Below are 9,219 nucleotides of genomic sequence, written 5' to 3' on the forward strand. Positions count from 1 at the left end.
CTCCCCCAGACAGTGATGAACGGGCGGGCTGATGAAAAGATACAGCCGTATTTATTACCGGTGGTCATTTCTGACAGCAGCGTGTTAATAGGAATACTAATAGTCGATATTTCTTCGGGAGAGGCTTCATCCATTTCTAGCAGCCTGCTGGAGCCCAGCAGATGAGTTTCTTATGGGCTGTTTCTCGCAGCTGCCGACACGAAGCGATGAAATCTGAGCTCCCCGAGCCGCAGCACGGCGAAGTGGCGCGACTTTATTGGGCTTTCAGAAATCCAATTTTACTGTGTCCGATACTGCGAGTTGATTAAACCTGATTTGAATCGACAAACGTCTGGGCGGGTGGGCGGTAGCCAACTGTGAAAGAAGGGAGAGAGTTTAATAAACAGGCTGGGGAGATAAAAATCTACTTTTATTCCAATAAAACTCCCACGTCAGAGAGCTGATGGCTGTGTGAAGGGCAGGAGAGAGGAAAAAAGAAGTCTCCGAGCCAGAGAAGACTTGAAGATATCAGCAGCACAAGAGATGAAAGCCAAAAGGCAAACGCTAGGGCAGAAACCTTCTTGGTTTAAAGGTTTAAGCCCCTGGACTACAGCCCCCAGGGTGCTGCCGACGCTGTGAAATTGCCTTGGGAGTGCAAAAGGAAAAGCCGGTGCCCCCCGCTCCTGTCCCACCGTACAGGGGAAGGCGCCTTCATCCAGGGTTGGGGTGCAGCTCCTGGGGTGCCAGGCACCAAAACGCCACCGAAACACGGCACCAGGAAATTGGGCATCCCTCGGTATTCAGCCCGCGTCGGTGCCAGTGGCTCTCTCCCAGGCAGCTGAAGATCACAGCCAGGGCTGCTCGGGACGGTCGCTGCAGCTTTGTTCCTGCGGAGAGTGTTGTCTAAACCTACAGGCCTTTTGCAGAAGGCTTGAAATGGTTTTATAGCAAGGGAGTCAAGGTTATTCCCAGTCATCCTGGGGAGATGATGGGGAAAAGCTGATAAATCAGGGCCCAAGACGGTGCTCACGGCTCTGTTTTAACAACAGCACGGAGCAAACTTTGACCAGCACCTCCCATCCCGGTCCCCTTAGACCTTTCCCAGCTTTCTCCACCTGGGCAGCTGGTTCAGACAGAGCAGGGCTCCGGCTGCACCCCAGGACCGGCAGGATTTGGGGGCACTCCGCACCTCGTGGGTGGCAGACGGGCACCTCCGCGCCCACCCAGCCAGCCCAGCAGGCTCCCAGCCCCGCTGCTGCCACCCCCCCGTGCCCAAATGTGAATTTAAACAGGAACGTGAGTGGCTCGGTGCGTCATCACACACCTTCCCCATGGGGTACCCAAACACCCACCTGCAGCCCCGTTGCTTTTAAGGGCTGGCCCACTGCGTGACCCAAAGTTTAAGGACTTTGTGTTACGACGGGGCACTGATGATGTTTTATTTTTTGCTGGCACCCGCAGCCAAAGCTGGGAGCTGGCGGCGCTCACACGCCTGCAGCGCTGAGAAGAGGATGGGCAGCCTTCATCGCCTGCTGGCTGGGAGCGGTCCCGGACACGTAATCCCGGCTGTTTTACTGCCCTCATGGCCATAATAACCTGGACGTGAGGCACGGTCAGTCCCCCACTCCTCTCCCATCCTCCCCACCCATTTCCTTCAGAGTAATCTCTTCCCTGCACCGCTTCCAGCTCGCTCCCCTGTTCCCACAAAACCCAGAGAGTTTCCAAAGCCATCGGCTCAGCAGGCCAACACGAGAGCAGTGCCAGCACCTAGAAAACACAGCCCAAGAGGGGTCAAAAGGTTCACAATTACGCCTAAAAGTCCATACCCTCCTCATCTCATTGGCACTGCGGGTCTTCAAGATTTAGAAATATGGACTACAAGGATGCTCTGCGTGAAAATCCCCCTTTTAAGCTTTGCTAAATCCTCTCCGAGTGCCGTGGGCAGCAGCAGGGAGCCCCAAGGGCATCGCTCCCTGAAAGGCAGCCCAGACCCCGAACAGCCCCATTACCCTCTGATGGCAAGAGATGGGTTTTAGGTATCCTCGGAATAAAATCCTTTTGTGCCAGGTTGGCTCTGTCTCTGTCTCTGGGGCAAGCAGCTGGCAAAAGGCATTTTCAATGAAACTTTTCAAATTAAACAGTTTTCTCCTGGTGGCTCGCATCCCCAGGGCAGAGATCTCCAAACTGACCCCACCCCATTTTCTACAAGATTAGGGTTGAGCCAAACCCCTGCTTTCTCAGGGATAACGTTGCATGGTGGTATCATTTTGCTGCTTTAAGGGTTGGGTTTCAGAAAGCCCATACCAAAATCCCTGGGAGGAAAGGGGAAAATTAAAAGAATCCTGGTACATTTTGACCGCAATGCTCTGGGGCTCCGATTTTTCACCTCATCTGAGGATGTGAAACCCCATCCCCACCCCATCCAGGCACATTTTTCCTGGGAAAGCGGCGCGTTTCCACGTGCTGGAGAGCCAGCGCCCTCGGTCCAACCCCAAACCCTTGGAGAAAACAGAGGCTTGGCTGCCAGGGAGAATAAAGGAGGCGACGGCAGGCTTGGCAAGCCTTCTGGCCAGGAGGAGCTGCAAGCGTTTAGGGCACCGGGAGGCGTCCCCATGGGGTGGCAGCACAGTCACTGCCCCCATGAGCAGCACCCAAATCGTGCTGCACCCGACGCTTCCCCCCCCCCGCACAGGAGGTCACTCGGTTCACTTCTGTTTATCCCCTCACTCCATTTTCCAGTCCCCACATCCCTCGGCAGTTTTAAGCCAAATCAAAGCCTTTTTTTTTTTTTTTTTAATTACTCATAATTAAGTGATTCTTGGCAGGGAGGCCCATGGAAACAGCATTATCCCACAGACAGGCATTCAGCTAGGAATTTCCTCTCGGCCTCCTAGTCCCAAGTACATCTGGAAAAATGGCTGATGGCTCTATTTACTGGTGCAACTATTTCCTCGCGCACGCGGCCCCCGCGCAGCACCCCGGGACCTTCAGCACGGCACCGCCTGGAGCTGTGCCTTTCTACGGCCATTCGTCAGGCTGAGTTTTTCCTCCTGCCAAAATCACTGGGAAAAAAAAAAATCTGCTTTTTTTTTTGGGGGGGGGGGGGCACCCTTTTTCGGTGTGTTGGCTGGTGCCAGGCAGGGATGCCTGCACAGGGATGCGCTCTGCAGGAGCCGAACACCCGTGGAAAGCTCGGCGCTGTCGGCGCAGCCGTGCCGATGCTCTCCTGCGAGTTACAGCGGCAGGGACGGATCCCCAGCACAAGCAGCACGGCAGGAAATCCCGCGAGTAAAACCTCTCAGAGCATCGCTCCTGCCAGGCCGAAGGGGGTCTGCAGGTGGGATGTCGGTGCGCTCGGGTGCTGCGGTGGTTTTCCCTCCGAGCAAAGGGGATGCTCTGGGCGAGCAATGTTTCTTTTGTGGTCTTGCACCCAGGACCGGCAGCTCTCAGTGTTCCTAAGTCATGAGACTGGCTTCAAAGTCAGCAGATTGTTAGAAATCCACTCATTCTTTGCTATTATTTGTCTGAATTTTATTTTTTTTTTAATGCTCTATATTTGGCTTTCTTTTGATGTGCTTTCAGGTTTGTCTCTCCCTGTAACCAGATGGGCTTTAAAAAAGGAGAAACAGCGGCAATTCGGATACGTTCACCCAGCTCCAGCTGTTAATCCTTACAACAAAGCAGCTGTGGAAAATTTGGGACAAGACCACAGCACCATGGCCGGTGGGAAGCCCCGGGGACCTGCAGCCATGTCCGAGGTCCCGTCTGTGCCTGAGCACGGAGGCAGGGACCGTGATGGGGCTGTGTCGGGTCCCTCAGTGCTCCAGTGGATTGCCATGGGGATTTGCTAGAAAAGCAAACGATGTTTTGGCTTCCGCAGCCTCAGGATATGTCCACAAACCAACAGGTAAAATCCCAGAAAAATGCATTTTTAGGCTGGCTAAATAAGTCAGAGCTGCTGCCAGGCGCTGGATGCAGGGACAAGGTGAAGCCCCATTTCCCACGGCCGCATCCTGCCCCCTGCTGAGGGAAGAAACCACTCTGGTTCCTGCTCCTGTGGGGGGAATTTAAGCACAGCCCCACGCAGCAGCCTAGTGAGCATCTCGGGGAGCACAGCGGTGCCCACCCAACCCTTTGCAGCGCTCCCCAAACCTGCACCACGATGGGGAGTATCCCAGGCATCTATCTGATCCCTCATCGCCTGGGAAAACACTTCGCATAAGCCAGTTAATAAAACTGAGGTGCTGCTTGGCAGGGAGCAGCGCCAGAGGGGCGTCGGGGCTGGGGGCTTGGGAATTCCCCGCGCCAGGTCACGAGAGATGGAAGATGCAGAAGAAAAAGCATAAAAGCAAACACCTGGGTGAGGAGCGCTCGTGTTATGATAGACTGGGTGGAAAAGGGCATTTATTACTGGGGCTAAGGGAAGAGAAACCTGGAGCTGAGCAGCAGCCAGTGCAGTGCTGCGAATACCCAACTGATCACATGTGTCAAGGCAGCTCTAGAAGCATGGAAAGACGGCTTGGTGCGGGACCGGGATCAGACCCAATGAGGGGGCTGACCTGGGCTGCCCTCACCTGTCCTGGGCAGAAAATCTCATGCATCTCTGCAGGATTCAGCTCATGGGGAACAAAGAGATGCAAAAACAACTGGCTCCACTGGGTGGTTTTGTAGGAAATAAGCATTAAACAAATGTGCTCTCGTTCTTAATGAGATAGTGCTCAGGTTACTAACTCGACAACATGCTGCGGGTAACCCAGGGAGGGTCCTACGCCTGTGCCCCAAGGAGGAGCACAGCAGCAAACAGCATGTGCAGACTGGGTAGGGAATTGGAAAAGCAAGGAAGAGCACAGAAATGATTTTAAGGCCAGGGAAAATAGCGTGCAGAAAGGCTCATAAGGATCTCATCCTGCTTAAGGCTAAGGGAAGGAAGGCGTTGGGGGCTTGAATCTGTCAGCGCACCTGAATGAAAAGAAAAGGAGGGGAACCACTCAGCCACAAAGACAGCACACAGGTTGATTTTGGGGAAAGCAGGAGATCAGCATAAATATATGGAGCGCTTGCTTTGGGGTGATGGTGCTTTGGCTTTTTTCCAGGCAGAGGCTCAGGACAGCTGACAAGGAAAGCAGGAGGCAGCTCAGTGTGCATTCATAGCCCTACAAGGTCAAGGGGAACAAAAATGAAACAAAACATGATTTTAGTAAAAATAAACAAATAAATAAAAAATAAAAAACTGAAGTCTCAATGTTTTCTGTGATTTTCTGTGACTCTGCCCCCGGTATACAGCAGCACACAGCTCCATCATGTCCCTCTGGGAAGAGCAGCCGGGGACCCAGAGCTGGAATCTCTCGCTGGCTGCTGCCTGGCACACTGCAGGAAACCCCAGCCCCACAGGGTGCCAGAGCCAAACCGGGGCTACAGCAGCCATCAGCTGCTCTGCTTTCACATTGATAGGAGATTTTTTACCCCAAATCCAAGGTTTAATTATTTTTTTTTTTATTTTTTTCCCCAGCAAAACCCATCAGTGCGAGGGTACCGTCAGTGCAAAAGGGCAGTACCACCTGTTTTTGGTCAGGACCGTGGCTGCCCTATACCTAGTGACACTGATGGTGCTCCCTCCTTCCAGGCCTAAGGCAGTCGTGCTGCCAAGTCCTGCCCAAATCCCCCCGTTTCCAAAAATTTCCCTTAAAAAAAAAGCCAGACTGGGGGAGATGCTGCGACAGCAGCTTCACCAGCATCCACACCCAGGCCATGGATTTACGCTTGCTGAGATTAGGGGCCGGAGACCTAGTTTGTAGCAGGCTCTGCATTGATTAATTGCAGGCCTTGAATCCGAAACACGCCAAGTCTTTCAACTCCGCAGACAATGTCTGGGTTCTGCTCCCAGCCTGCTTGTTGTGGTGAATCACTTGAAAAGAAGTCGGGCTTTTGAGGAAATTTCTGGTGTTTGCTGGCACACATGGTAATTCCAGCAAGCAGAGCCAAGGGGGAATCATTTACTTGAACATCTAAATCCCTCTGGAAACACTATCCTACAGATGCTCTCAGTATTTTAATTCATTTGGTTGTTCTAGATGGAGTTTAAAATGCCAAGAACTTCCACAGAACAGAAAACTCCCAAAACTTCTCTTCAGAAACAGCAAAGGAAAAGCAATGTTTGTTTGCAGAACTTACTCAGAGCAAACTGGAGTTTTCTCAGTGGGGGAAACTTTAACCAATTCAGAGGGTTTTTGTACTTAAAACAATCTAACAGGGGAGCTTCGCATTTGTGAGCAACCAGCAAAAAAAACTACCTTCCCTGGAAACTGGAAGAGGGAATGAGGAAATGAGGGGATGAGGAAAAGCAAGCTGCTCCTCTGCCTTAACTGCAACAGGCATCCAGTGAGGCTATGGATACCACCTCTTAACTGCCAGGCTATGAATTATTTAAATTTTAATATGATAGGAACCTCTTCCTCTTCAGCCTGCAAACTCTGTCCAAATAAAACCAACCAGCAAGGTTTGGATACTCCTGCACTTCCACGTGCTGGAAATCCCATGCTTGGCCTGCACGTTCTGCCCCGGCGGCCTGCAGCGATGCCACCCTGGGGGGACGCAGGGGTCCCACGGTGGCAGCATTGAACCTCACACAGAGAGCGGGAACACAGCCAAGTTCATCCAGCTCCCTGCGTCTTCCTCAGGATCAGGTCCCCTGCTCTGGGCACGGCCAAGCCCTTTTTGTATCTGCCGTGGGCAGCCTCGCCTCAGGCAGTCTCCCACCTTCGCCACTTGCTGTCTCGCAGCACAGGCGAGGCAGGACATCTGGCCCACACGTGTGCAAGGGAGGAAAGATTTCTGCCTTGCAGGTCAGGGGCTGCCTGTAACACTTGCCGTTCCCGGCTCTGGAGGCTCCTGGCTGTCTGGACGCTCTCCATTACATGCGCTCAGATCCCCGGCAGTGTGGCCTGAGGGCACTGGTGGGGCCTGGTGGGAAGGGAGAGAAGCCTGCCCCTGGGGACTGTGCCCCCCCCCCGAAATCAGCAGGCTCCCGGGAAATAGGCACATTAAATAAGGATATACAAAAGGATGTATATATAGATATGTTTTCTACTGCTTGCAAGATAAAAATAAAGTTTTATTTTCTGTCAGAAAGCACTTAAATCATTGTTTCACACCTCCAGGCAAGGCAGGGCTGGGCAGTCCTGATTCCCATTCCTTAGATTGGGAACGGGAAATTAAAAGCCTCCTGCCCAAGGTCAGAACATTGAAAAGCTAGGCCCAAAGCCTGCCCTCCTTCAGGCTTTGCTGCTTTCCCTGGGACTCAATTATTAGCATTATTAGGCTTTAGGTGCCTATGCTGCATTAGCTGCCCTATCCTGTGAGGGCTATGTGGGCTGGCACAACTTTCAGCATGGACCTAAATGGTCCCTTCCCTGGCTCCTCTCTTCCTATTTAAGCAGAGAAATAAAGAGCAGAGGGGACACACCACAGACCTGAGGTCAGCCAGATGCTGCTCATTGCTCTCACCAGCCTGCTGAGCTGGATTTGTGGTCTTAGCTTGACAGACAGTTTGGCCCAAATCCCGAATCGCCCTGGAGGCTGAGCCTGGCTCCTCTCATGGCTAACCCAGCTGGCCACGCAGCTGTGTGGCGCTGGCTTTCAGCAGCATGCAGTGCCTGCTGCACCTTCCCCTGGCAGGGCGCAGAAGGGTGCAGGGGAAAACATCCCTCCCTAATGAGGTCCAAAGGGCCTCTTGCTGCTGAAGCCCCTCTATCGGAGCAAGAGTTCAACACAGAGAGAATCAGAGAACCATCCAGGCTGGAAAAGACCTTCATGATCACCAAGCCCAGCCATCAACACAACCTACCAAGTCCCAGCACTAAGACTTGTCCCTCAGTGTCACATCCCCACATCTCTTAAATACCTCCAGGGATGGGGACTCCACCACCTCCCTGGGCAGCCCATTGGGTGCTTGACCACCCTCTCCATGAAGAAATTCTTCCCAATGGCCAGCCTAAACCTCCTCCGGCACAACTCAAGGCCATTTTCTCACATCCCATCACCTGAGAAAAGAGACCAACACCCCCCTCGCCGCAGTCTCCTTTTGGGTAACTGTAGAGAGCGCGGAGGCCTCCCCTCAGCCTCCTTTTCTCCAAACAGCCCCAGTTCCCTCAACTTCTCCTCATAATTCATTTTCCAGCCTCTTCACCAGCTTCCTCACTCTTCTTTGCACATTCTCGATCAACTCCCTGTCCTTCCTGGAGTGAGGGGCCCCAACTAATCACAGTGTTTGAGGCACACAGGCCTAAGTTCTCCACAGCTGGCCCTAAGCACCTTCAGATCGCAGGGCCAAAGGGTGCCTCCATCACCACAGCATAGCAGAGGATTTGGCTGCCAGCAGAGCCAAAGGACCCTTTCTTTGCCTGGTCCATGTGCTCAGCTTGCCCCATGGCCAGCACAGCTCCGTTTCTATACAGAGATTTACGAACCAGACCAAGAGGCTGGGTCACTTCTCCAGAAAGAGCAGCAACAGCCCTCATGGAGGAAGGTAGTTGGTGTCCAGCTTCGGCCTTCCTCCCTTCTTCTCTTGTGGAGGACACTTCATCAGAGGTGGCAAATTTCCACTTGGTTCAAAGGCCAGGCCCTGCCCCTGCAGAGTTCTAAGGCAAATATTCCACAAACTGTGTTCGTACTGCATAATTATATATAATTTTAAACACTGATGTAATTGGGGTTCTAATGAACTCCTTCCTGCTGTTGTTTCCTCATCTTGAGCCTGTATTCAGACATGAGATTTCACCGAGTTAAATTTTTAAGAGGAAAAAAAGAATCAGGCTGAGACAACTCAGACACCTCTGTCAAACTTCTGTCTGCCTTACTTTCACATGAAAGAGATTTCTTAAGTTCCTCCTAAAAATATGCATCCATGCAGCAATACCTTGAAAAGGGAGAGAAAGGCGGTAACCACAAATGCTCCAGAAACCTCACAAAGATCATTTCACAGCAGCAAAAGCCGCAGTCGCTGCGAAGTGAAGTCTTACAGGCAGGAATACGCGCTCCTTGCTACAGGGAGTGACGAGACCTCAGCATCTTGAACTGCATAATGAGAAGAAAGTGGAGAAAAAGCAGCAAGGGAGATGGTATCTTTAGGAAGATGTTTGGTCCTACTGTCTTGCGTAACATGAACTGAGTAGACTTAAAGCCTCCAACTTTCATGCCCTCCCATTATAAGGAAGCTTGAGAGCTCACTGGCAAGCCATCACA

The sequence above is a fragment of the Anser brachyrhynchus genome (assembly GCF_964034855.1).
Source record: "Anser brachyrhynchus genome assembly, chromosome: 5".
NCBI lineage: Eukaryota > Metazoa > Chordata > Aves > Anseriformes > Anatidae > Anser > Anser brachyrhynchus.